This window comes from Periplaneta americana, chromosome 5 (genome assembly GCF_040183065.1).
Source record: "Periplaneta americana isolate PAMFEO1 chromosome 5, P.americana_PAMFEO1_priV1, whole genome shotgun sequence".
Classification (NCBI taxonomy): Eukaryota; Metazoa; Arthropoda; class Insecta; order Blattodea; family Blattidae; genus Periplaneta; species Periplaneta americana.
This window is the reverse complement of record NC_091121.1, coordinates 32,877,904-32,905,675: the sequence shown is the minus strand read 5'-3', so window position 1 is coordinate 32,905,675 and position 27,772 is coordinate 32,877,904. Positions and strand designations below refer to the sequence as shown.

At 33.4% G+C, this 27,772-nt stretch overlaps 1 protein-coding gene across 1 annotated transcript in view; it reads right to left on the bottom strand.

The window, feature by feature from the left end:
* side-IV (sidestep IV) overlaps positions 1-27,772 on the bottom strand; it is a 620,396-nt gene that overhangs the window by 459,777 nt on the left and 132,847 nt on the right. The window lies entirely within an intron of this gene.

The following is a 27,772-nucleotide window of genomic DNA, read 5'->3' as shown; positions in this document are numbered from 1 at the left end:
CCATCTACTGTAGTTGTTACATAAGTAGTCACGTCATAATTCCCATTTGAATTGCTTTAGCGACAGTACTGCCATCTCGTGTTCGTTTAAGGCAGACGGGTGGCGATCCTGGCGGTTGTTCTCTTCAATGTGCTACCGATTTTAACATACCGATCAGGTATCTGGTACATAGGCTATATGATCTAGGGTAATACTCATTATTTTTACTATTATTAATTATTTTTCATTGATTTGAAAAGGCATACGATACTATTCCTAGCAAAATATTATGGAAAGTATTAGAAATACCAGGATAAGTAGGTCACTCATTTGCATAAAGAAATATATAATAACATGTCAACTAAAAACTGGATCAAAATTATCACAGCCATTCTACACAAGCAAAAGTCTTCTTCAAGGATGCTGTCTGTGACCTATTTTATTCAAAACATTTACAGAAATAAGTATAAGGAATTGAACTAGAAAATGTGGGAAAATGTGTTATGAAATAGAAGAAAAAATATTTACGCCTAACTTTGATAGTTTCCCAGGACAGTAAAGATGCTGAAAACATGTGTAGAAAATTACAAGAAGAGTACAGGAAATGTGGGTTAAAATTATATCTGAGTAAGACAATACATGACTTACTTACTTACTGGCTTTTAAGGAACCCGGAGGTTCATAGCCGTCCTCACATAAGCCCGCCATTGGTCCCTATCCTGAGCAAGATTAATCCAATCTCTACCGTTATATCCCACCTCCCTCAAATCCATTTTTATATTATCTTCACATCTACGTCTCGGCCTTCCCAAAGGTCATTTTACCGCCGGCCTCTCAATTATGTTAGGTCTAATAATCAAAAATATTATAGATATCACAAATATAAGAACCAATAAAATAAATCGATTAATGTTTACATCACCATCTATATAATCATCACTATATAAAGTAACTAAAGAAGAAATAAAAAAAAAACAAAACCCATAAACATTAAAGATATTCAATCAAACAAATATGTCATGACAACTAACACTCTATACGCATTTCTGGATTCGCCCATACGTTCTACATGCCCTGCCCATCTCAAACGTCTGGAGTTAATGTTCCTAATTAAGTCAGGTGAAGAATATAATGCGTGCAGCTCTGCGTTACGTAACTTTCTCCATTCTCCTGTAACTTCATCCCTCTTAGTCCAAAATATTTTCCTAAGAGCCTTATTCTCAAACACCCTTAACCTCTGTTCCTCTCTCAAAGTGAGAGTCCAAGTTTGACAGCCATACAGAACAATCGGTAATATAGCTGTTTTATAAATTCTAACTTTCAGATTTTTTGACAGCAGAGTAGATGACAAAAGCTTCTCAACTGAATAATAACAGGCATTTCCCATATTTATTCTGTGTTTAATTTCCTCCCGAGTGTCATTTATATTTCCATGTACCAAATCTTATAACCTTATTCCTTTGCTGTGGTCGTGCCGGAGAATCAATCCCATTCCGAGGCTTATTGTTAGGTTTCGTAACAAACTGTTTTTTTACTGTGATTGGTAGTTAGCCCTTCGCCCAGCCCCTAAACTGGAGGACCACCCCTTATCGGCTGTCCACGACTGCTTATTCAATATATTCGCAGCTACCCTCCATATTTGGAGGCCATCTCTTCTATCCGCAACCTGAGGACGCGCCATGCCGTGGTGATAGGGACCCACAATACATGACTGCAAGTAATAAGGAAATAGAAATTGAATGACATAACGAAGTTCAAAATTTTAAATATTTACGTTCTGTACTGCAACAAGATGCATAATCAAAATTATAAATATATAGGCGGATATGTCAAGGGAAACGAGGTACTGAGACGTTAAATTTGTTACTTTGGAGCGGCAACATATTGACCTAAACAAAGGAAATCCTTTACAACGAAACAGTGGGGAGTATAATGCTATGAGGAGCGGAGACTTGGACAATGAATAGGGTAGAAGAAGATACTGAAGAGCCACTGAAATTCACTTTTGGAAAGAGCAGCTAGAAAGTTAAGGAGGGAAAAGATAAGGGATAATAAGTGGGATAATGATTGTAGAAAAGGACGTAGTAGTATGCAGTGCAACATAAAGACTATTACATTTTAAATGATATAAAGTGTGTTAAATCATCTTCGACTGTCGCTTTGAGAAAGGAACAGAGGTTAAGGGTGTTCGAGAATAAGATGCTTAGGAAAATATTTGGGGCTAAGAGGGATGAATTTACAGGAGAATGGATAAAGTTATACAACGTAGAACTGCACGCATTGTATTCTTCGCCTGACATAATTGGGAATATTAAATCCAGACGTTTGAGATGGGCAGGGCATGTAGCACGTATGAGCGAATCCATAAATGCATATGGAGTGTTAGTTGGGAGACCGGAGGAAAAAAACCTTTGGGGAGACAGAGACGTAGATGGGAGAATAATATAAAAATGCATTTGAGGGAGGTGGGATATGATGGTAGAGACTGGATTAATCTTGCTCAGGGTAGGGACCGATGTCGGACTTATTTGAGGGCGGCAATGAACCTCCGGGTTCCTTAAAAGTCATTTGTAAGTGGGTGAGTAAGTAAGCATTAAATCATATACGTGAATAAAATATTGTTTACAATTATTATTATTATTATTATTATTATTATTATTATTATTATTATTATCATTATTAAATTTTTTCTTCACATTTCACAAATACTCATTTTTCACAGAAGTATCCTAGATGGAATTACATTATTTGTTTTTTAATCCCTCATATATGCAATAATATAATAATTATGTAGATTCACTTTCAGGTTGTTATAAATTAAATTATTAATCCGTAATTTAACAACGGTGTATCAACTGAGCGGTTATCTAGCGTCTGGTGATACCGAGATAATATTTGCTTGTGTATGTATGTATTTATTCACACTGCAAATGGGTGTATATCCGGTGGCAGTGGTGACTAATTACACTCAATAATGACAATAATATACACAACTAATAAAAAACAATAAATAATAATAATAATAATAATAATAATAATAATAATAATAATAATAATAATAATAATAAAATAATAATAATAATAATAATAATAATAATAATAACAAGGAGCATCCTAAATTAAATGAAGTATGATCACTTAAAATAACATTTAAAGTAAATCTAATTTGTATCTTTAGTATTTAGTATTTATTTATTTAACCTGGTAGAGATAAGGCCATCAGGCCTTCTCTGCCCCTCTACCAGGGGATTACAACTATAATATGAAGAATAAAATTACAATTAACCCTAAGTTCGAACTAAGACCCACGAGTGTGACAGGTTCATACCTGCACAAGTACCTTTCGGCACAACACTTATTTCGTTGTCAACTCACTCACTGCACTGATTCTACCTGATTTTACTAACACTTCTAACCATTTCACTGTTCAAATACTTTGCACAGGCACTTCACTGACACCAACACACTTCACTTACACAATAGACTTCACTGACACAACACACTTCCTCACTGATAGAACAATTCTAATAACCAGATACCAATTACACCCTTTAAGTAGTGTGTATAATATACTATCGTCTATTAGTAAAGTCCTTAAGCCTATTTTTAAATACTTTTTGGTTATTGGTAAAGCCTTTAGTAAGTCTGCAGGTAAAGCATTCCAGTCCCTGATAGTACGAAAGAGAAAAGAAAACTTTCTAGTGTCCGTCCTCTGCCTTCTTTTCCTCAATTTATATGAGTGATCGTTCCTTGAAGAGTAATTTGGCGGCTGCAACCTATTTTTTATTTCTCTCCAGGAAGGCTCACCTCTGTATGTTTTGAACATTGCGCATAATCTATATAATATTTGGAGATATAACTCGGAGAATCCACAATGGTATTACCTGACGTTCGCCCTCTAGTCAGAGAAAACTTCTAACCAAGTAATCACTCTGAGCGGGATTTGAACCCATATCTAAGCTCAGCCTACAAGTATGAGTCAAGCTCAATAAACCATAAGCTACTCCGATGACAAAGCGTAGATTTTCTAACTGATAATTTTTATCAGAATCCACGAGAATAATGTAACATTTCCTATATTGGTTATAATGGAAACGTAGAGCTATGATGGATCAATTTATTAGTCTTGTTATAAAAATTGCAGTTTATGGATAATACGAAAAAAGACAAGTGATGTTCAATAATTTATTCCGTATTCAGCAAGTGGATGGAGTACATGTATGACCTCTTTCACTAATCCCTCAGTTTTAATAAATCACGACACAAAGGTAGCCTCTGAATTCAATATTTGAGCATTAACTCTGACAGAGTGTCAAAGAGTCTAACGATATAATTCACGATTAAATAACTATGGAATATTCACTTGTTGATTGCGTCAAACTGTTGGAAATTAGCTTAAATCTGGAACCGTCAGAATATTGAAGTTCATAGACATTTAAGCTCATTTACTTACAATATGAATAGATTTAAATACACAGCGTCCAGCTTAAAACACCAGAAAAATAAATGGTTATGGCTGAAAATGTATATGAAAAACAGATATAGATCCACCGAGGTTTACGGCTGCACGTTTTGTAACCTATGTATCCATAGTCTGGTTGCCATGGAGTCACAACTAGATTAAAAATAAAAAAATCTTAATTGTATAAAATTAGAGCCATGTAGACGCTTCAGAAGGAAATCTAGTCTGCAGATCTTGAACCAGCGAACCTCAGTGTCGATTACAGCATGGTAAACGTGAGACCACAGAGGACAGTACAATATTGATGTGATACTGCAGCAACTGCGCAGACATAATGATTTCCGACTGCGATTTATTGATATACGTAGACGGCTCAATTTCTGTGCAGACTGCTTTCGAACAATTTTGTTTAAGTCATATGATATTTCAAAAATTTTGACGTGAATACTTCTATTACCTTTGTGAAATGATGAAATGATTAGCCTAAAAATGTCCCGTTATGGGCAATGGCCTCCTCCTATAGAGGGAGAGCTCTATTTGTCTCACGCGGTGAGCTACTCCGCGTAACAGATGTTTGTAACCTTGGATTTGTTCACTTGGTTCACATTCTGCACTGTTTGGTATTGTTCGCTTGTTTCTGTCGCACTGGTTTTAGTCGCTGTTCACTTGTCTTCTTAGGTTTTCCCAATCTTCCCTATGTCTTGCTCTGCTTGACCAATGGCTTCCTACACGTTCACTGAAGAAGTCGGCCCATCTTCTTCTTGGTCTTCCGCTTGTACAACACATTAATTACCTTTTTGATAATTACGGAAAATAATATATTATTTTGTTTTATTGAGGAAGTACTTGTCAATATGTTTATTACGCACAATAAACTTAACATTATTTCAATCTGTAATTATGTTTGATTTATAGGATGGAGTAGCTTATTTAAAACCAATTTTAATCCACTTTATTCATTACAGAAGAAAATAATTCCAGCACAGGATCTCTATTTGGTGTTTATAAATAAAGATAAAGCATACGACATTATATTTCCACAGTTCAGCATATAAATATAATAATAATAATAATAATAATAATAATAATAATAATAATAATAATAAGAAGAAGAATAAGAATATTATAATAATAATGTAAACTGTTTATATATCAAAGGCAAATAAAATTTTCTAGGAATGTGAACTGTTTCGAAACACGCACTGAGGTGAGTTTTTTTCTTACTGTAGGGATATGTGGAGAGAGTTAAGACGATTACTTAAGTATTTGTTGACATTAATTTCGACGGTCAACATGAACACGGAGCATTTGATTTGTGTTGTGGAATGTTTCCGTACGCAACCTATGTTAACAAATACCCTGCGTACGACTTGTCCGCACAAAACACAGTTCGAAAGAGGTTATGGTAGCACACAGACCGTACAGACCGCCATCTGTTGCTACGACGTTCAAGTTATACCGTACACGTTCTCAAGTTCAGATTGAACGCCTTGATTAATAGGCAACTTCTCTGACATAAAAGCTGAAACTCGCTTCAAATCGCTGATTCATCAACAGTGACGTCATGACACACTTTGAAATGAATACCCAGTATTTATTTTTTATCTACAGTATTCCCCATTTTTCAAGTTAGCGATACTGTTTATATTAGTAATGAAATTCTGGAGAAGCAACAACATATAGCTTAATGTATGATGGAACTTTAATAAATTATGCTACTTCCCTTAGGGACAGTATATTTCAAAGCAGTAAATTTATAATATATTACACAAATTCATTTTTGTTAATAAAATTAGTGGAAGAGTGTATAAAGAATTCCTAACGTCAAATTTATGTTGATTATGTTTCATAATATAACTCATATTTATTTTTAAACTTTTTCCTGTTCTGTTAGGTTTATTCTGTGCTGTTCAATCCGTGCCATTCTCTCAAATTCCAGTACATTTTGTTATAGTACGTTTTATTTCACCCCATATCTCTCCAGAACATTCTATACAATTTGAATGCTTTCATTTACAGTAAATTCTGTTCTATTAAACTCCGTGCTAATCTCCTCAATGGTGTTTTATTTCGTTCGATACCATTAGTCACGTTTCAGTTGTATTCCAGTCTGTTCTTTCCCATTTAATTCGAATTCACTACATAATATTAAACTGTGATTTTTACTATTTCGGTTCATGTATGCAATCTACTGTTTGCTGTGTAGCGTTTAATTCAATCCAATTTAATTTACTTTTCATTTCGCTATATTATAATTCACTTTCTTCAGTGTTGTTACTTTTGAATAAAACGCTGTTCATAATCTATCCTGTTCTATTTGTTTATTCTACTTTATTTCACTCTAGTATGTTAATAGTACATTCTGCAACGAGCCTATAATGATAGTAATTAAGAAGCGAGTATGGACGTTTATGAAACGAGCGCAAGCGAGTTTCATAATTTTCATACGAGCTCCTTAATTACCATTATAGACGAGTTTCATACGACTTTTTATGCTCGACCATATTTCTAACTTGAAATTACAGTATTCAGATGTATACATTTTATTTGTATCTGACAAGATCGGAAGTGACCTTGTTCTAGGTCGTGAATTGTGAGATGTGCGCAGACGCGAAAGTATTGATTTTTTCCGAGGAACAATAATGTCATTGACCTTGTGTAATCCCGTTAAACTTAGTATAACTTTGATTATTGAATTCGACATTGAAAAACGAGATGACAAATTGAATTTATTTGAATATTATTTACAATTAACGCTAATTATTATAGTAACAGAACATAACCTTCTGCGACAGTATTGGATTTCCAGCCTCCGTGACTTTTCGCTAATTCTCTTACGATTGCATATCCGAGAATAATCGATACTTGCGGTTTTATAACGGTACAAAGCTGACTCGTTATAGGCTGAACACCTGTAAGCTGAGTTGTCATTGGCTGAAAACACCTGAACTTTAATGAGTAGGTGTACTTTAATGACATGCATTAAAGGACTGCTACCAGGTGTATAATTACTACATTTCGGCATGGTCGAGCATAATAGTACATTATGCAATGAGCCTATAATCGTAGTAATTAAGACGGGAGTACGTTTATGAAACGAGCGCAAGCGAGTTTCATAATTTTCATACTAGCGTCTTAATTACCATTATAGTCAAGTTTCATACGACTTTTTATGCTCGACCATATTTCTAACTTGAAATTATTCATAAGTATTCGTGTTATTCTTATCTGACTGAGGAGCGGAACTGACCTTGTGCAATACCTCGTAAATTGTGAGATGTGCGCAGGCGCGAAAATATTGATTTTTTTTTTTCGAGAAACAAATGTCGAAATTGACCTTGATACAATCTAGAGAGTAAAATAAACATTAATCTTGATATAACCTTGAAATTGAATTAGACATTGAAAAACGAGATGACAAATTGAATTTATTTGAATATTATTTACAATTAACGCCAATTATACTAGTAACAGTACTAGTTGTATTTCGATTGCATATCCGAGAATAATCGATACTTGCGCTTCCATATTACTACAATGGTATTTTCTGATTGGTGGAACACCTGAACTTTAATGAATAGGTGTACTTTAATGAGGTCCATTAAAGGGCTGCTACCAGGTGTATAATTACTACAGTTCGGCATGGTCGAGCATAAAATCTATAACATTACAGTTAAATTTATTTCATTATTTCGTGTTCGATTCTTTCAAATCTATTCAATTTCATTGATCTCATTCCATTTCAATTCTTTCCATATCATTATATTTCGTTTCAATTAATTTTTGTGCATCTCATTACATTTCAATTTTTTTCTTTCCATCCTTTCCTATTTCCTTGCAGTCTACTAAATTATTATTTTACTTGTTTTTCTTTAATTTCAACCCACTTCATCTCATTGTATCTCATATTCAAACCCACACCTTTTCCTCCACCTGAATTTCATTTATACCCATTCTTTTGCAATTAATTGTATTATTTAAGTTTATCACACTCTATTTAATAGGCCTATTAGCACATATCATTTCATTTCAAATTTCACTTTACTACATTACAATACAATCCATTTTATTGTACCTGTTCCATTTCAATGTATCTATATGCATTTCAAAATGTTATTCCGAATTTACTTACTTACTTATTGGCTTTTAAGGAACCCGGAGGTTCATTGCCGCCCTCACATAAGCCCGCCATTGGTCCCTATCCTGAGCAAGATTAATCCGTCTCTACTATCATATCCCATCTCCCTCAAATCCATTTTAATATTATCTCTCCATCTATGTCTCGGTCTCCCCAAAGGTCTTTTTTCCCTCCGGCCTCCCAATTCCGAATTTAATTTAATTATATTTAATGTTTATTGTTTAACTTTATTTGTTACATCTAAATTGATTCAGTCTTATGCATCCTAATCCATTTTATATCACTGCATTTAATTCCATTTCATATCGCTGTATCTCATTTTACTTTACACCACTGCATTCCATTCTATTTTATACCAATGCATCAAATTATATTTTATTACAACTGTAGCGGGCCTTTCCACTTAACATATCGTATCCCATATCATTTATATTATTGTATATAATTCCATCCATTCTATATCGTTGCATTCAATTCCATTTCATATCATCGCACCTCACTTCAATCCACATCATTGCTAATTATTCCATTTCATGTCATTGATTTCCAATCTATTTTAATGCATGATTGAATTTAGCATCACTGCATTCCATTTCATTTTGTATCATCGCATCCAATTCCATTTCATACAAATTCATTTCATTCCATTTTATATCGTTTCAATCAATTCAATTTCATATCACTGTAACTCATTCCATTCCATATAATTCCAACTCATTCAATTTCATATCACTGAATCCATTTCCAATCCATTTCATTGCCCCTGATTGAATTCTGTATCACTGCATCCCATCCCATTTTGTATCATTGCATCCAATCCCATCCCATACAAATTCAACTCATTCCATTTTACATTATAACAACTCCTTCCATTTGATATCATTCTTTCCATTTCATATTATTGCATCTGATTCATTTTTACTTCACAACATCCCATTCCATTTTATATCACTGCATCCAATTCCATTTTCTACAACTACAGCTCATTAAATTTAAGTCACAGCATCCCATTCCATTTTTAATTAGCTATTGTATTCAATTTCACAGCATATCATTGCACCTCATTCCGTTTTACAACCCTGCATCCCATGCCATCTTGCACAATTGCATCCCATTCCATTTTTTATCACTGCATCCAATTCAATTTAATATAATTGGTCCTCATTCCAATTTAGTGAACCTATTCCACATCATTGCTATCTAGTCCATTTCATTGGGTCTCATTCCATTTCCCTTTCTTTATTTTCACCCCAATTAATTTAATTTACATCATCTAACTACACTTAATCAATTTGTTTTTCGTTTTATTTTCATAGCATTCCAGTGTATTATGTGTCATTGTATCTCATTTCATACCATTCCATTTTACTGCCTCTAAGTCTATTTAATTCCATACTACACTATTCGATTTAATTACATAATGAGCTATTTTAGTTCCATCCACTTATTCCATACAATTTTATTATTTCCTTCACATTAACTCTTCATTTATAATGCAATCGATTAAATTTTATTTTACTTCACCCTATTCATTTTAATGCTACATTTTGAAATATTTACTACTCAGTGTTATTTATTCCACCCTATTTCATTTTTAAGCATATTCGTTTTCGCTCTACCGTGCTTTGGTCTATTCTTAAGTTACTATATTCCAGTCTACATTGTTATTTCAGTTTCCTTTATCCTACTGCTATTACATTCACCCCATATTACTGGATAATAGCGAAATAATATCACAAATCTAGCTTAACGCTAGGATATCACATTTAAGAAATCGTCAATTGTTATATTATAAAAGACTGAACAGTTCAGCACATAAAAATTCGCCAGTGTTAAAAATGTGTTCAAAATTCGATGAAATATGTAAAACATGGGATCTAGATTTCAGCATTTCTTACATGAAATATAAACATTTTCCTTTTAATATACTGAAGTTTGTTGATTTTAAATAATATTGTTATCTGCAAATCTAGTCTTTCAGGTGAAGCTCCCTGTAAAGGAGATTTGAATAATTTCAAGGGAAAAATTGTTCCGGGGCCGGGTATCGATCCCGGGACCTCTGGTTGAACGTACCAGCGCTCCACCACTGAGCTACCCGGGAACTCCACCCGACACCGTCTCAACTTTTCCCTTTATATCCACACAACTCGCGTGGGCTGACGAAACGCCAGAGACCCACAACGAGTGCACACAATCTCTGTGTGACTTGGAATTGTGGTTTCTGTTAACGTACACAGTAACGTATATATTATGCAAATCTAGTCTTTCAGGTGAAGCTCCCTGTAAAGCAGATTTGAATAATTTCAAGGGAAAAATTGTTCCGGGGCCGGGTATCGATCCCGGGACCTCTGGTTGAACGTACCAGCGCTCCACCACTGAGCTACCCGGGAACTCCACCCGACACCGTCTCAACTTTTCCCTTTATATCCACACAACTCGCGTGGGCAGACGAAACGCCAGAGACCCACAACGAGTGCACACAATCTCTGTGTGACTTGGAATTGTGGTTACCCGGTTGGATACCCGGCCCCGGAACAATTTTTCCCTTGAAATTATTCAATATTGTTATCTATTTGTTACTTTGTAATTTGCCATTTATAGCTACATTTTACATCTTTTTGTTATGATATCTATATTTACCTATTTTTCATTAATTTTTATTTTGTATTTTTCATTTATATCTATATCTGTCTTTTATTTACGTAGTATATGTATTTGTCTGCTTTTTTCCATTTTTCGTTTGTATTTATACTTGTATCTTGTATTTATATCTGTTTTATCTTTTCTTTCATGTTATCTCCAATTTTATGTTCTAAGCAAATGTTTGTACTGTCTATTGTAATTGGGCCATTAGGAAAGTCCAGGATAACAGAGAGGGTTCAGAATTGAACTGGTTACGTCAACTGCTTGCCTATGCGGATGACGTGAATATATTAGGAGAAAATTTACAAACGATTAGGGAAGACATGGATATTTTACTTGAAGCAAGTAAGGAGATAGGTTTGGAAGTAAATCCCGAAAAGACAAAGTCTCGTGACCAGAATATTGTACGAAATGGAAATATAAATACTGGAAATTTATACTTTGAAGAGGTGGAAAAATTCAAATAAGTTATCTTGGAGCAACAGTAACAGATATAAATGATACTCGGGAGGAAATTAAACACAGAATAAATATGGGAAAAACCTGTTATTATTCGGCTGAGACGCTTTTATCATCCAGTCTGCTGTCAAAAAATCTGAAAGTTAGAATTTATAAAACAATCATATTACCGGTTGTTCTCTATGGTTGTGAAACTTGGACACTCACTTTGAGAGAGGAAAATAGGTTAAGAGTGTTTGAGAATAAGGTGCTTAGGAAAATATTTGGGGTTAAGAGCGATGAAGGTACAGGAAAATGGAGAAAGTTACACAACACAGAACTGCACGCATTTTTTCACCTGACATAAATAGGAACATTAAATCCAGACGTTTGAGATGGGCAGGGCATGTAGCACGTATGGGCGAATCCAGAAATGCATACAGAGTGTTAGTTGGGAGGCCGAGACGTAGATAGGAAGATAATATTAAAATGGAATTGAGGGAGGTTGATATGATGATAGAGACTGAATTAATCTTGCTCAGGATGGGGACCAATGGCGGGCTTATGTGAGGGTGGCAATGAACCTCCGGGTTTCTTTAAAGCCAGTAAGTAAGTATTGTAATTGGGGCTTCGCCCTGTTGTAGACATAAATAAATAAATCAATAAATGAATGAATAAATAAATAAGTAAATAAGTAAGTAAATAAATAAATAAATATTGTATGATTTTAATTTTTTTTAAAGACACGTATGATTCTGAATAACTTTCTGAAGAGAGAAATTGTTTAAAATGTAAGTAATTAATTTTGTCTCTGTAAATTAACTTTATTGTGATTATAAAGAAATACCTTACAATGGTTAAATTTATTTTTCCCCTACATTACGATTTGTACCGATCTAGTTTCATCATCAGTTAAAACAAAGAGGTATGAAGCGTGTTCGATCAGGAGTGTAACATTAATTTAGATTACATCCACCATCCAATCAAATTCTGTAATTGGGATTTCTTCTCTCGCGAGATCCGGGGTTATGTCATAGAGAGGTTATTCCGGCGTGAACCATAGACCGTCACCGGTTAGCAGACGACAATTTCCCAACCTTTCAGATTAGCAACGACCGCACTTCCATATCGTATTTGTCAGCTTCGCTGATGCAGTAAGCGGGAAAACCTGAAAATTATCTGATATTCCTTCTGTTGCAATAAAAATTCTATGCTTGTGACAAAACGTTAATACCGAATAATAGGAATGAAAGTTTAACTTAATTAGGGCCTAACAGTTTGTGGCACGTAATTTACAAGCCATACTGCTCTAATTTCATATTACTGTAACAGTGTATGTTATTCCTCTTTCATTAAAAGACAGCAACTCGGAAGCCAAAAGGAAGTAAGATCAAGAACGTGGATTTTCAGCAATTTACAATTCATTTTTGATGTGGTCAGCTAAGCCCAATACTAATGTTGTGTGTCAATATGTTAAACCTTTCATGGCCGGTTTTTCCAAGTATTGTTAGAAAATTTAACGACTGTTAAACTCTAAACAATTTGTTAATTAATCAAATTGTATGTTTTCAACACCAGTTTGGTTTAACAGATTGTTAACAGTTTGTTAATTTTAAATGTAGGATTTCGGGCAGTTAACTCGTTTAACAGTTAGTTAAATATGGCCGATGTCTCCACAGCTGTTCGAACAGAAGTTGCGAAATTAATATTTATTTTTGTGTCTCTCTGTAGGGAATGTTTAGAATATGACTAGTAATAAAGCATTTAAAAAATACTTTGGACTGTTGAAATACATCAGTGTTATTTTATTTCTTTCGTATTTCGTATCCATAATAGCAATGAGGAAATATAACCTTACTTTGTAATTATTATTCAGCACGTCACCTACAACTTTCATTTGTCAACTGTTTGTTTATGGAGCGTGGCCTACTGTAACAGGTTGTCATTTTATGCAAGTTTCATGACTCACTCTATAATATAGAATTGAGGAGCGTTTTTGCAAAAGTCGATAGATGCAGAAATTTTCGATAGTGAGTTACATATGGATATCGTATGTTTTCTACCTCCGGAATCGATCTATGAAATCAGATTTACCAAAACTTGATTCATACCGTATGTAGAGACTACCAAACCTTCCAGGTTTTTTCAAAACTCGATAGATCCTGTCACTTAGTGTAATTTCTGTAAAATCTTGATTTCTGCATCTATCGACTTTTGCAAAAACGCTCCTCAAATTAAAGATTAATTTTAGCCAATCAAAAATTGTCTTACATGTGTAGAATCATTACCAACTGCTGTTGAGTAGTTAAAATAGTGCTAACAGACGTTATAGTTAAGTGTTGGTTATCTTAAACAAATGTTGAACAAATGGAAAATACATTAACAAAGCGTTAAAAATAAACAGACTGTTAATTTAACATTCGTTAAGCAAAATTAAATATTACTTGGACAAACTGGCCATCAATCTTATGGCTTAACGCAAAATATAAAACAAATGAACTAAGTTTTTTATATATTTACATTTATTGTATTGTTCTACAAACGTTTTCACCCTCCTAGGGGCATCATCAGGTACAATAGTGTTTACAACATCAAATATCTAAAATCATGTGGTCACATTCTTTTATAATTGATTTCAGATATTTGATGTTGTAAACACCATTGTACCTGATGATGCCCCTAGGAGGGTGAAAACGTTTGTAGAACAATGCAACAAATGTATATATAAAACATTGAGTTCATTTGTTTTATATTGTGCGTTAAGCCATACGATTGAAAGATTTAACATATTGATATGTAACATTATGGACTTTTAGGTTTTCATTGATTCATATAAATTGTAGAATGTTATGTTTGTTTTGTTATTAGTACATCCGAGTTGAAGGAATGAATACTTGGGTTGACTATATTTTTCTGTACTCGAAGAAAGCTAAAAACACAATCGTGGGAAATTTTTTTCTCTGGTGATTGCTAGCAAAAGAATGCAAGGCACGTGTATATGTATTTCAACTCAGTTGCTGCCATTTAAAATAAATAATTAATAACACTTTGGTACAAAATTTAGAAGGCCAAACATATAGAAACAGTTTAACATTCATCTCATCTTATCTGAAAATGACGATTTTAGATTTCCTTCCTTCTGGCTTCTGAGGTAAGAAATTTTCAATATATTATAAAAATAATGATAGCTAATGTGGAGAATTATTTTATCATGTTTGTTCCTGCTGAAGGTTTATGTTATTTTTTGTATTATATTAATTGGGAGGCAGAGGAAAAAAGGCCTTTGGGGGAGACCGAGATGTAGATGAGAGGATAATATTGAAATGGATTTGAGGAAGATGGGATATTATGATAGAGACTGGTTTAATCTTGCTCAGGATAAGGACCGATGGCAGGCTTGTGTGAGGGCGGCAATGAATCCCCGGGTTCCTTAAAAGCCATTTGTAAGTAAGTACGTATGGATTTATATACTGCTTGATAAATATGGAATTATTAGGCCTACTAATATTTTTCCGGAAAGAGAGAGAGAGAGAGAGAGAGAGAGAGAGACGATCCTGACTATACTTACAAATGGCTTTAGAGAACCCGGAGGTTCATTGCCGTCCTCACATAAGCCCGCCACCGGTTCCCCTTCTGAGCAAGGTTAACCTAGTCCCTACCATAATATCTCACTTTCCTCAAATCCATTTTAATATTATCCTTCCATCTACGTCTTGGTCTCCTCGAAGATATTTTTTTTTTCAGACTAACACTCTGTATAATATACATTTCAGGATTCACTCATACATGCTACATGCCCTGCCCATCTCAAACGTCTGGTTTTAATGTCTCTAACTTTGTTAGAAGAATAATACATACAATGCGTGCAGTTCTGCGTTGTGTCACTTTCTCCATTCTTCTGTAACTTCATCCCTTTTAGCCCCTAATATCTTCCTAAGCACCTTATTCTCGAATACTACTACTACTACTACTACTACTAATATTAATAATAATAATAATTTTGTTTAATTGTTATATTTATTTATTCTGGTTCGTTTAAGGCCACGATACCTTCTATTCCACACTACCAGAAGTGAAATATAAATAAAACGATAACAAAGTAGAATTATTAGAGGAGAGTCGGATAGTATCGGACATCGGGTAATATCGGACAGTGCGTTTCTTTCATCTACCACCATATGGTAGTACCTGAATGACATGGTTACGTTTCTCTATGCGACATCACAGAAACGTAACCATGCCAATCAGGTACTATCATCGTGTGGTAGATGAAAGAAACTCACTGTCCGATATTACCCGATGTCCGATACTACCCGACTCTCCCCTAAATGTAATACTTAAATATAAAATCATTTTCATACAGATTAAGGCGCTTACATATAAGGAAATATTGACTAAACATGATACGTAAAGAAAATAATAATAATAATAATAATAATAATAATAATAATAATAATAATAATAATAATAATCATCATCATCATCCTTCACGAATTAGGCCTCTGTAGACCTGTTTCGGCCCCATTTAGCAGTCTTCTTAAAGGTCTTCCTGGTCGACGATGTCCTCTAGGTTTATACTGCATCATAATTTTTGGGATTCTTGAATTATCCATTCTTCTTACATGATCTAGCCAATTGAATTTGTATCTGCTGATTTTTTCTTCTACTGACTCTACTTCTAATTGTTCTAAAATTTCTTCATTCCTTTTTCGGTCTAAAAGAGTATATCCTGCTGTCCTCCTCAAAAATTTCATTTCCGTTGCTTTGATTCTGTTCACGTCTTTTTTCTTTAATTACCAAATCTCGCTTCCGTATAAAAGTGTGGGTAATGCTAGTGTATTATATATTTTTATTCTTGTAGATTTTTGTACTAATTTAGCTTTTAATGCATTGTTTATTATTCCTAGAATTTGTTTAAATTTGGTAAGTTTCTTGTTCACATCTTTTTCATTTTGATAAAATATTTCACAACCCAGATAATTGAAATTTTGCACTTGTTCGAGGCATTGGTTATTGTGTATAATCTTACTTCTGACTGGGTCTTGTCCTAAAAATGCCATTACTTTTGATTTTTGTGCTGAAATTTCCATCCCAAAATATTTTAATATTTAATTTAATGTATACAATCCTCTTTGTAAATTATCCTCTGAATTGGAAATTATGACTTGATCATCGGCATAGAGTAAGAACTACCTAACGATAAGACTAGTAACCTATCTTAGGGAAAATTACATTACTTTCAAGCCTCAAACAAGCAGTATAAGGGCAGAATAATAATAATAATAATAATAATAATAATAATAATAATAATAATAATAATAATTTTGTTTAATTGCTATATTTTTTATTCTGGTACGTTTAAGGCCACGATACGTTCTCTTCCACACTACCAGAGTGAAATAAAAATAAAACAATAACAAAAGTAGTATTATTACATGTAATACTTAAATATAAAATCATTTTCATACAGGTTAAGGCGCTTGCATATCAGGAAATATTTACTAAACATGATACGTAAAGAAAATAATAATAATAATAATAATAATAATAATAATAATAATAATAATAATAATAATAATAATTTTGTTTAATTGCTATATTTTTTTATTCTGGTACGTTTAAGGCCACGATACGTTCTCTTCCACACTACCAGAAGTGAAATAAAAATAAAACCTTAACAAAAGTAAGTTAGTATTATCAAATGTAATACTTAAATATAAAATCATTTTCATACAGATTAAGGAGCTTGCATATCAGGAAATATTTACTAAACATGATACGTAAAGAAAATAATAATAACAATAATAATAATAATTTATTTTTATTTATTTATTTATTTATTTATTTATTTATTTATTTATTTATTGCTATATTGCAATAATAATAATAATAATAATAATAATAATAATAATAATAATAATAATAATAATTGTGTTTAATTGCTATATTTTTTTTATTCTGGTACGTTTAAGGCCACGATACGTTCTCTTCCACACTACCAGAAGTGAAATAAAAATAAAACAATAACAAAAGTAGTATTATTACATGTAATACTTAAATATAAAATCATTTTCATACAGATTAAGGCGCTTACATATACAGTAAGGAAATATTGACTAAACATGATACGTAAATAAAATAATAATAGTAATAATACTAATATTAATAATAATAATAATAATAATAATAATAATAATAATAATAATAATAATAATAATAATATATGGATTATATATTGCCTGATAAACGTGGAATAATTACGAACAGTTTTCTGGAAACGGAGAGATGACCCAGGCTAACCATGGAGGCACAGAGACACGTCTTATTACCAGCAGAAATGAGGTCACTAGCGCTAGGGGAAAGAAAGTCAATCTTCTGCGCCTCATTTTCCATTCCCCTTTTCTCTCATTACGCAGCGAAGTGGAACGAAATATTTTACTGACAGAATTTGATGTGAAGATGATAAAATATAGGGCATGTTTATGCGTTTCTGTTTGTAAGAACTGAAGAAAAAAATATATGTTTCTTCTTCTCCTAGCTATATCACCAGTCGTTTCTGGTTTTTGCCGATGGAACTTTCCTCCTAAACGATCGTATTGTCATCCTCCATTTAACTTCAAGTCAGATTCTTACCCGAGTTAAGAAGGAATGGGATGATGAAAAATTGTTGCTTGCAACAAGAGAAGAAGAGGAGAGAAAAATCCTTCAAACTTAGAAAATGACTCCCAGTTTGGAACACTTCCATATATTTTGGTCGCTTCCTCTTCCCATACAATTTCCCGACGTCATCATTCATTCAACTGTTCTCGCGCCAAGTGGCTGCGAGTTTTCCCCCATCCTACTTTCTTCCCATGTTACTCAGCTCTCTATGAATACTGAAAAAAGGAAAGAGAAAGAAAGAAAGTGAGAGAGAGAGAGAGAGAAAGAAAGAACGAATACATCTCCTTTATCATACCTACTACTTTTCCCTCAATTTATGTCTAAAAATTCGATTTAATTTTAAAACTGGGAGTAAAATATATGCTTACACGTATGAGTTCAATGCATTTATCATTTCAAACTACAATGTAGGAGGAATATATAAGTTTCTTCCAAGAAGAAAGTTGAAACAAAACTTGGAATGTATGACAGTCTCGTGCTTATAGTTCAGGGAACTATGAGGAAAGATGGTGTGTCACTAACTCAGACACGTTATCCTTAACTGACATCAACAAATTGTAACAAAGAGTTAAACTGTGAGAGTAATAATTCATGAAGTTTGTATTTTTTAACCGAACTCTCTGAGAAAGTGTGAATTATATAGTCTTGCGTATAACGGTAGAGCAGGCCAAGAGAAATTTATCGTTATTCTTGATGAAATCACCCAAATTATAACTTTGAAATGATATCAATTCTTATTTTATTATAAATCAATTTATGTAAATTTTATTTTTGGTATTCAATGTGTAAAGTGGTTATTTTAGAAACAAATAACACAATGTAAAATGAACTATTGCACGAAACAATCCTATAAAGTCCTCATGGCAACAGTTTCGGATTGAATTTTCCACAATCATGACAATACATTATTCAAATGACCGCCTTTGTAAAACTGATATCGGAAATACATTCTAATAAATAGAAGGCTATGGCGTGCCAATGTGATTAAATATAGAAAGTAAGATTAAATTTAATTAATTGATTAAATGACGATCTTACTCGTGTTAATTAGGCCTATGTAAGCATGTGCGGATTACAGTTGTTTCGGTGTTACTTGACACCATCCTCAGAGCCTACTAGATCTCGGCGCTATCTCAACTTCGCTGTCTGTTGCGTGGGTGCTTTCGTGTGATGAAGAGTTGTGTCAAATAGTGTGTGTTCTGAAATTGATCTGTGTGTTGAGAATTTGATTAGGGTGTGTTTTAGTATGTCTGTATATTTCATATTGTTCTAGTGTGTTGAGTTTTTGGTTTTTGGGTTGTATGTGTAGGATTTCCATGTCTATTTATGTTATTGTATGTGTGGTTAGCATTAGTTATGTGTTCGGCATAAATTTAATTGTATAAATAATAATAATCCGTGGCCCTACAGCCCGGGAAGGGCCTAGACCGACCAGCCGGCTGCTGGCCTCACGCCCACATGCCGAAACAGAGGTGGACGATCATCCAACCAGAATGGAGGTTTCGTGAGGTTAGCACGATGATCCCCCCAGCCGTTATACCTGGTATTCGCAATCGGATTTCGCTACCTATCGTAGCTCCCCAAGTGCATCACGATGCTGAGTGGGCACCGGTCCCATACACTGGCCGAAATTTCATGGGAAAATTTCTTCCCCCGTGAGGACTCGAACCAGTGCGCATTCCCTAACGCGAATCCTAGGCGGGATGCCTTAGACCGCGACGCCACGGCGCGGGACAAATTTAATTGTATACGCCTCGTAATTTTTGGAAATATACAATATTTCAATTTTTCTCTTTTTTATATACTATATACTCTTTGATGATTACAAATGTTACAAAATTGTTCAACATTAAACATTTACTGACAGTAGTAATAGGAATGTCAGTCAACATTTTTTTTTAGTGATTACAAAATACCACCATTCTATACTTCGCTCTGATAATAGATACTATCATCACCTTATAAATTTTAAAATATCAAAGAAAACTATTTCATAAATTTTATATTTATTGTAGGTTTTAAATTATTTAAATACTGTACATTAACTTGTTCCACAATATACTTCGAGATAAAATATTGTAATACATCAACTGTGTTTTTTATTTAATTGCCTGATACTTTGAGATTATGAAAATTTGATGTTATAGATGGCGTTATTCTTAATACCTGGTTGCCCGCAAGTTATTGAAAAATTAAGGCTCTCGTCCATAAAATTTTATACTTGTTAGCTAAAATTACATTTCACGTACTAATTACATAAATAACTATTTTGTATTTTTGTATTTTGTATTATTATTATTTATATGAATGTGCTAGCTAGTAATACAATAGCATAACAGGCACAAAAACACTAATATAATATTAATAATAATAATAATAATAATAATAATAATAATAATAATACTTACTGGCTTTTAAGGAACCCGGAGGTTCATTGCCGCCCTCACATAAGCCCGCCATTGTTCCCTATCCTGAGCAAGATTAATCCAGTCTCTATCATCATATCTCACCTCCCTCAAATCCATTTTAATATTATCTTCCCATCTACGTCTCGGCCTCCCTAAAGGTCTTTTTCCCTCCGGCTTCCCAACTAACACTCTATATGCATTTCTGGATTCGCCCATACGTGCTACATGCCCTGTCCATCTCAAACGTCTGGATTTAATGTTCCTAATTATGTCAGGTAAAGAATGCAATGCGTGAAGTTTTGCGTTTCTAACTTTCTCCATTCTTCTGTAACTTCATCGCTCTTAGCCCCAAATATTTTCCTAAGAACCTTACTCTCAAACACCCTTAATCTCCGTTCCTCTCTCAAAGTAAGAGTCCAAGTTTCACAACCATACAAAACAACAGATAATATAACTGTTTTATAAATTCTAACTTTCAGATTTTTTGACAGCAGACTAGATGACAAAAGCTTCTCAACCGAATAATAAGACGCATTTCCCATATTTATTCTGCGTTTAATTTCCTCCCGAGTGTCATTTATATTTGTTACTGTTGCTCCAAGATATTTGAATTTTTCCGCCTCAAAATCTCCAATTTTTATATTTCCATTTCGTACAATATTCTAGTCACGAGACATAATCATATTAACCAAGAGTGATAAGCTAGTAATACGATAGCATAACAGGCACAATAACAAGAAGAACAATATAATAATAATAATAATAATAATAATAATAATAATAATAATAATAATAATATTAATGTAGAGACTGGATTAATCTTGCTCAGTAAGGGACCAATGGCGGGCTTATGTGAGAGCGGCAATGAACCTCTGAGTTCCTTAAAAGCCAGTTAGTAGGTAAGTAATAATAATAATAATAATAATAATAATAATAATTATTATTATTATTATTATTATTATAGAAAATTAATTATAATAATTGCAGTATATATTTTACAACCTGAAGAAATAAGTATGTTCAATTCATAAAGAAAAGGTATACGTTTAGAGAAATGGCCAATTGTCTTAATCAGTCATATCTGGCTTGTCTTAGCGCAGTCCTACATTTTCAGACAACTAAGGACAGCCTTTGGTCGCATTGTGTACAGCTTGTTATTATCCTTTTACAGTTTATGAACTATAAATTGTTGTGCGTGTCCACAATAGATATTTTGACAGTTGCATTTACAGTAAGCTGAATCTATATGGACTTGGTTTATAAACACATTTCACTTAATACAGAGATCTAGATAGTATTATGTAGATTTTTGTTTTTCATAACATGAATTAAAATTCAAAACTCCCATTTTAAGACAAGGAAGGCCATTAATAATCGTGGAACATTAATATATTGAAGAGTTACACTTCAGAATATATTTATAATGTACATTTAAACTTAAAATCAATTTATTTTAGAACGTTATATTCTCACAGAATGGTGCACTATACCATTTTCATTTTCTCGGCTTTGACTGCCATTTACCACGAACTTTATCCAATATTATCATAGTACCTATAACCAATTCCAATTTCTTATTTCTATATCCCTTCCAATAAATTTCTGATCATCGTTCAACACACCCTCTATCGCTCGTATTTCACAAATCCAGACTTTATAGACAAGCTATTCCCTCCCTTGGTCGTTAAATATAAATTTTCCTGTCCCACTAATATGAGAAAGATTGTTCGTATATCATCCATTTTGTTCTATTTTTATCGAAAGTGACTCAGGATAGATATGAAGAAGGAGACACTCTCACTAACCACAATAATATATTGCCCTAGAGTTATCATCATCATCAGACAATCATCCACTTCTATACGTTAGGTGATATATTTTTGTGTGGATGTGGATGTATGTGTCGTGAGCCACAGCTTTTTTTATATGTATAAAACTGCAAGAGTGGGCCGATGTGACGCGTTTCCGTGTCCAGTTGCGACAAACCACATGTCACTCCCACATTTGCACCGCCATCGCAACTGCAAACAAATTAGTAAGGTCTACCTCGAAAAATAAAACTATACTGCAAGTTAAAACTCTAAGCTCTTCTTTTTTGCGGAAGCTTGATGAAAATTAAATAGCACGCAACCATAGGAGCGTTAAGACAGCTCTATGAAGAATAGGATGCTCAGAGTTTATAATTAAAAGCACACGTAGAATAGCAGTACATGTGTGGACACAAGACGAGGGTCAGACGTATATGAAAAGTTAGAGAACTCATTTATCTTTTCGAAACACATTTCACAAATTTAGTTTAAAACAGTGACACTTTCATCTATATTTCATAACAACGATCTCCAACATTTTCTCAATATAAATAATTGATTAAATGGCGATCTTACTCGTGCTAATTGTGTAAGCATGTGCGGCTTACAGCTGTTTCAGTGCTTCTTCACACCATCCTCAGAGCCTACTAGATCTCGGTGCCATCTCGAACTTCGCTGCCTGTTGTGTGGGTGCGTTCGATTGTTGAAAAGTGGTGTCAGATAGTGTGTGTGTGTTCTGAAATTGATCTGTGTGTTGAGAATTTGATCAGGGTGTGTTTTAGTGTGTCTGTATATTTCATATTGTTCTAATATGTTGAGTTTTTGGTTTTTGGATCGTATGTGTAGGATTTCCATGTATGTATTTATGTTATTGTATGTGTGGTTCGAATTACACACAACACACTAGAACAATATGAAATATACAGACATACTAAAACACACCATGATCAAATTCTCAACACACAGATCAATTTCAGAACACACAAACTATTTTACACCACATTTCAAAACTTTTCAACAATCGAACGCACCCACACAACAGGCAGCGAAGTTCGAGGTGACGCCCAGATCTAGTAGGCTCTGAGGATGGTGTGAAGAAGCACCGAAACAGCTGTAAGCCGCACATGCTTACACAATTAACACGAGTAAGATCGCCATTTAATCACTTATTTATATTCAAGTGTTAAAAGTAGTGTACGAAACATTCAACATGAATTTTCTCAATAATAATGATAGTTCAATCGTTAATCTATGGCAGTAATCCTCATTCTTTTCTTAAGAAAAATGTTACTGTCATTCTATACACTTTATTTGGGGACAGATATACTCTCATCGAAATTCTATGGCAGCGACTCTAAATTCCTGAAGTTTGAACTGACATTCATTTTGGGCCTTTATATTATTTGTACGTATCTAATACACTTTTACTGCAGTAATTGCATAACTAGATTGTGTTTTGTGCCACCTCACAAATGGTACGTTTAATTGATCAATATTTCTAGTTTCATAGTAATGCAAATCTTCTATAACCGTGTAATTATTTTTATTCTTTTTTACATGTATTAGAAGTTAAAAAATATATAGATTTTATACTAACATAATCTTTACATTTTTAAAAGGGATCTACACGACAATGTGGGTGGTGATGATGATGATGACGATTATTATTATTATTATTATTATTATTATTATTATTATTATTATTGCACAACTTTAGGAATCTCTTTTAAATCACTATGTATAAACACGATAAAACATCTTACAATACTTCGATGTTGGTATTGATTGTGGCAGTAGCAATGGTGGTGGTGGTGGTGGTGGTGGTGGTAGTGGTGGTGGTGGTGGTGGTGTTGGTAGTAGTAGTAGTAATAATATTAGTAACAGTATAATAATACAGTAGTAATAATATATTAACGATCCTTTCAACTTTGAACTTTTTTTCAGATTGAAAATTCAATAGCCAATAAAATTTAACTGTGAAGGGTTTTTACGTGTCGTAAATCTGCTACATGTTACCCATTTGTTTACTTTATTCCTGAATAAAGAACTTTAAAAGTATTATCAAAATTTTTCACCATCGATAGTACAAAATATGTAATTTTCATTAATTTTTACTTGTTTCAAAATTATTGTGGTTACAAAAAGATATAATTGAATATTCAAGCAAAGATTACCTTATTACGATTTTGCCATCATTATCACTATTGTTTAGCCTTTTCCTCCTACAGAATTCATTTGCTTCATTCTCTCTATTTTTCTCTTTCAATCTTTCTGAATTTCAATGTCCGTTAAATCAATTTTAGACACCGATCTTCGTTTGTACGTCAATATGTTTCAACTAATTGCAATGAAAATAATTACCATATAATCTAGGTTATACTTAACCTAATTGTACGTAGTTTCCGTTTGTACGTAATTGCGTACAAATCTAGGCAAAATTACATTTAGTTGCAAATAAATTAGTTCTCAATTGTACGCAATTTGCTTTGTTAGTGGTAATTTTTGTTAATGTATTTTCAATTGTACGGATATTTGTTCGCGTTGCTTTTAACTTAAAATGATTTGTCTTATTATTTTGCAAACCTCAAAATAGTTTCTTTATGTATACGGTGAACACATATGCCATATGACAGTGCTAACCGCTGGCTCTTTAAATCAGTGATCACAAGGTTATGGACTCGTACCAATAATACAGCGAACTCACACAGTTCAGGTGAATACAGAGCCGGCATAATCCGCATAATACAATTATTAGTTTATCATTCTTCTTACTCACGGAACATGTTCCAAAATTTGAAAACAATTGCAGAGCACTCTGTATCTATCTAGCAATCATGTTTGACAGTAAAAGAAAGAGCTACTCGGCTTAAGATAAATCTGAATTTATTAAATAATTTGAGGCAAATTCTAACAAACAACTGAAATTGCAAAATGTTTATAATCAATTTATAATATAAAAATATTAAGATATTTTATGGAGACGCAATACTCAGTTTTGCCCGATTTTGGTTATTTTCTTTATTTTTAAATACGATGTCAAAAATTACTGTTTATTGAGGAATAATGTAGTGAATATTTATTTATTCTAAATTAGAAATTCAGTTTGTTCCATATAAGTGGCTACAGTTTTCAGAATTCATATCATAAACTTTAAAGTGACTTTACCGCAATCAGAGTTTTTACATTTTAATATATTTTAAATAAGATATCTCCTGAATTAACAATATTTTCACTGTTACAATTACACATATATAAACACTAAATATAAACATTTACATAGAGATAAAAAAAATTCACAGGTGAAAAAGTTCGTCCAAAGGGCTGGACTCTGGAAGAGTACCCAAAATGCTCATTGCATTTCCGCGTTGAATAGCAATACTTAAGCGTTGACGCAAATAAGTAGTGCAACGGCGATCACCAGTAATGGAGATCAAAATTTGGCCGATTTGAGATACCAAAACTTTAGCGTCATGACTCCAAGGACCGAAGGTCTCCACAGCAAATGGGACAAAGATATAATTGTCTAAAAGATGAGCATATTTATTGATTTTCTTCTTCACGGCTAATTCAGCAGCAGATGCTGCGTGTCTGGAGGTATCCGGCAAGTGAGATGCAGCTAGAGTGTCAACGCAAGTGGAGTCCCAAATTAAAGATTTTCCTCTAGACCATGGAATTAAGGTAAGACCATCGGGTCGTTTACCATCTGCGCGATTAATACCTGGTGGTTCCAAAAGAGACGGGATGCCACGCGAAGTCAGAGATCTTTTAATGATATCATTGAAAGCGACCCTTGCTCCTCGCACAGCTGAGTGCATGATAACCGTAAATATCAGCAATTCCCCCGCAAATACATTGGTGTGGCTGGCAGAGTTTACAACCAAGGCGTAAAGCTATTGCGATTTTGAAGGATGTGCTATCTATTAGGGTGCCGATGTGAGGAGAAGGTAATGCGTGTAACCAAGCTCCAGCTGAATTGGTGTAACTAGAGCAATAAAACTGTGCACACATATTCATAACAGGTATTTGCATTAAATTCTGCATTGTTGTACAGAAGGCTATGATTTTTTATGTTGGAGAGTGAAGTTGAATAGGCAAAAGAACTAAAATGTTCAAAGTTGTTTTTTTTTTCGAATAATGTATTTTACTATAAAAATAAACCACAATTAAATTATAGGAGTCTTATCTTCATGTCGAAATTTTAGGGAAATGGTTATCTTTATGTGAGGCCCAAATAAATGTTTATTAATATATAAATAATTTTTTAACAGATATAAGTTTTTTTTTTTCCTTGGCAAATTTTACAAACAAAAATTAGAGACGAATTGTGCACAAGCATTTTGATCGATATCTATTAGGTGTAAAAATTTCAAGAATATATAATGGACATTTTAAAAATTACAAATTATATATATAAAAGTTCAGGGAGTTATTCCTTGACATATTTCAAACAAAAAGTTTAATACAATTTTGCTCGTGTTCGCTTTCTGTCATGATGAAAATTGTTTTATAAAACACTTCATAGCGTGTTTTGGGTAAGTCATTGATTTAATTCTCTATATGCTCATACAATTTAAAAGAGCAGTGTATTATGATAGTGAATGACTTAAGGAATTTTCGTTTTGCCCTTTAAATGTTCAGAAATTTGACCTTAATGTAACTTTTCGTTCTGAGAAAGAATTTAAGAATGTTACATTTGTTTGGATTAAATTTATGCATATTTAAAGGACAAAACTGAAATTCTTCAAATTATCATAATACACTGTTCTCTTAAATTGACTGAGGAATTTGGGAATTAAATCAATGGCTTTCCTACAACACGCAATGAAATTTTCTTATAAATCGATTCATCTCGAAAAGAAAGCGAACTATGCAAAATTGTATTAAAATTTAGGCTTGAAATATCTCAAAGAATACTTACTTACTTACTTACTGGCTTTTAAGGAACTCGGAGGTTCATTGCCGCCCTCACATAAGCCCGCCATTGGTCCCTATCCTGAGCAAAATTAATCCATTCTCTATCATCATATCCCACCTCCCACAAATCCATTTTAATATTATCTTCCCATCTACGTCTCGGCCTCCCTAAAGGTCTTTTTCCCTTCGGCCTCCCAACTAACACTCTATATGCATTTCTGGATTCGCCCATACGTGCTACATGACCTGCCCATCTCAAACGTCTGGATTTAATGTTCCTAATTATTTCAGGTGAAGAATACAATGTGTGCAGTTCTGTGTT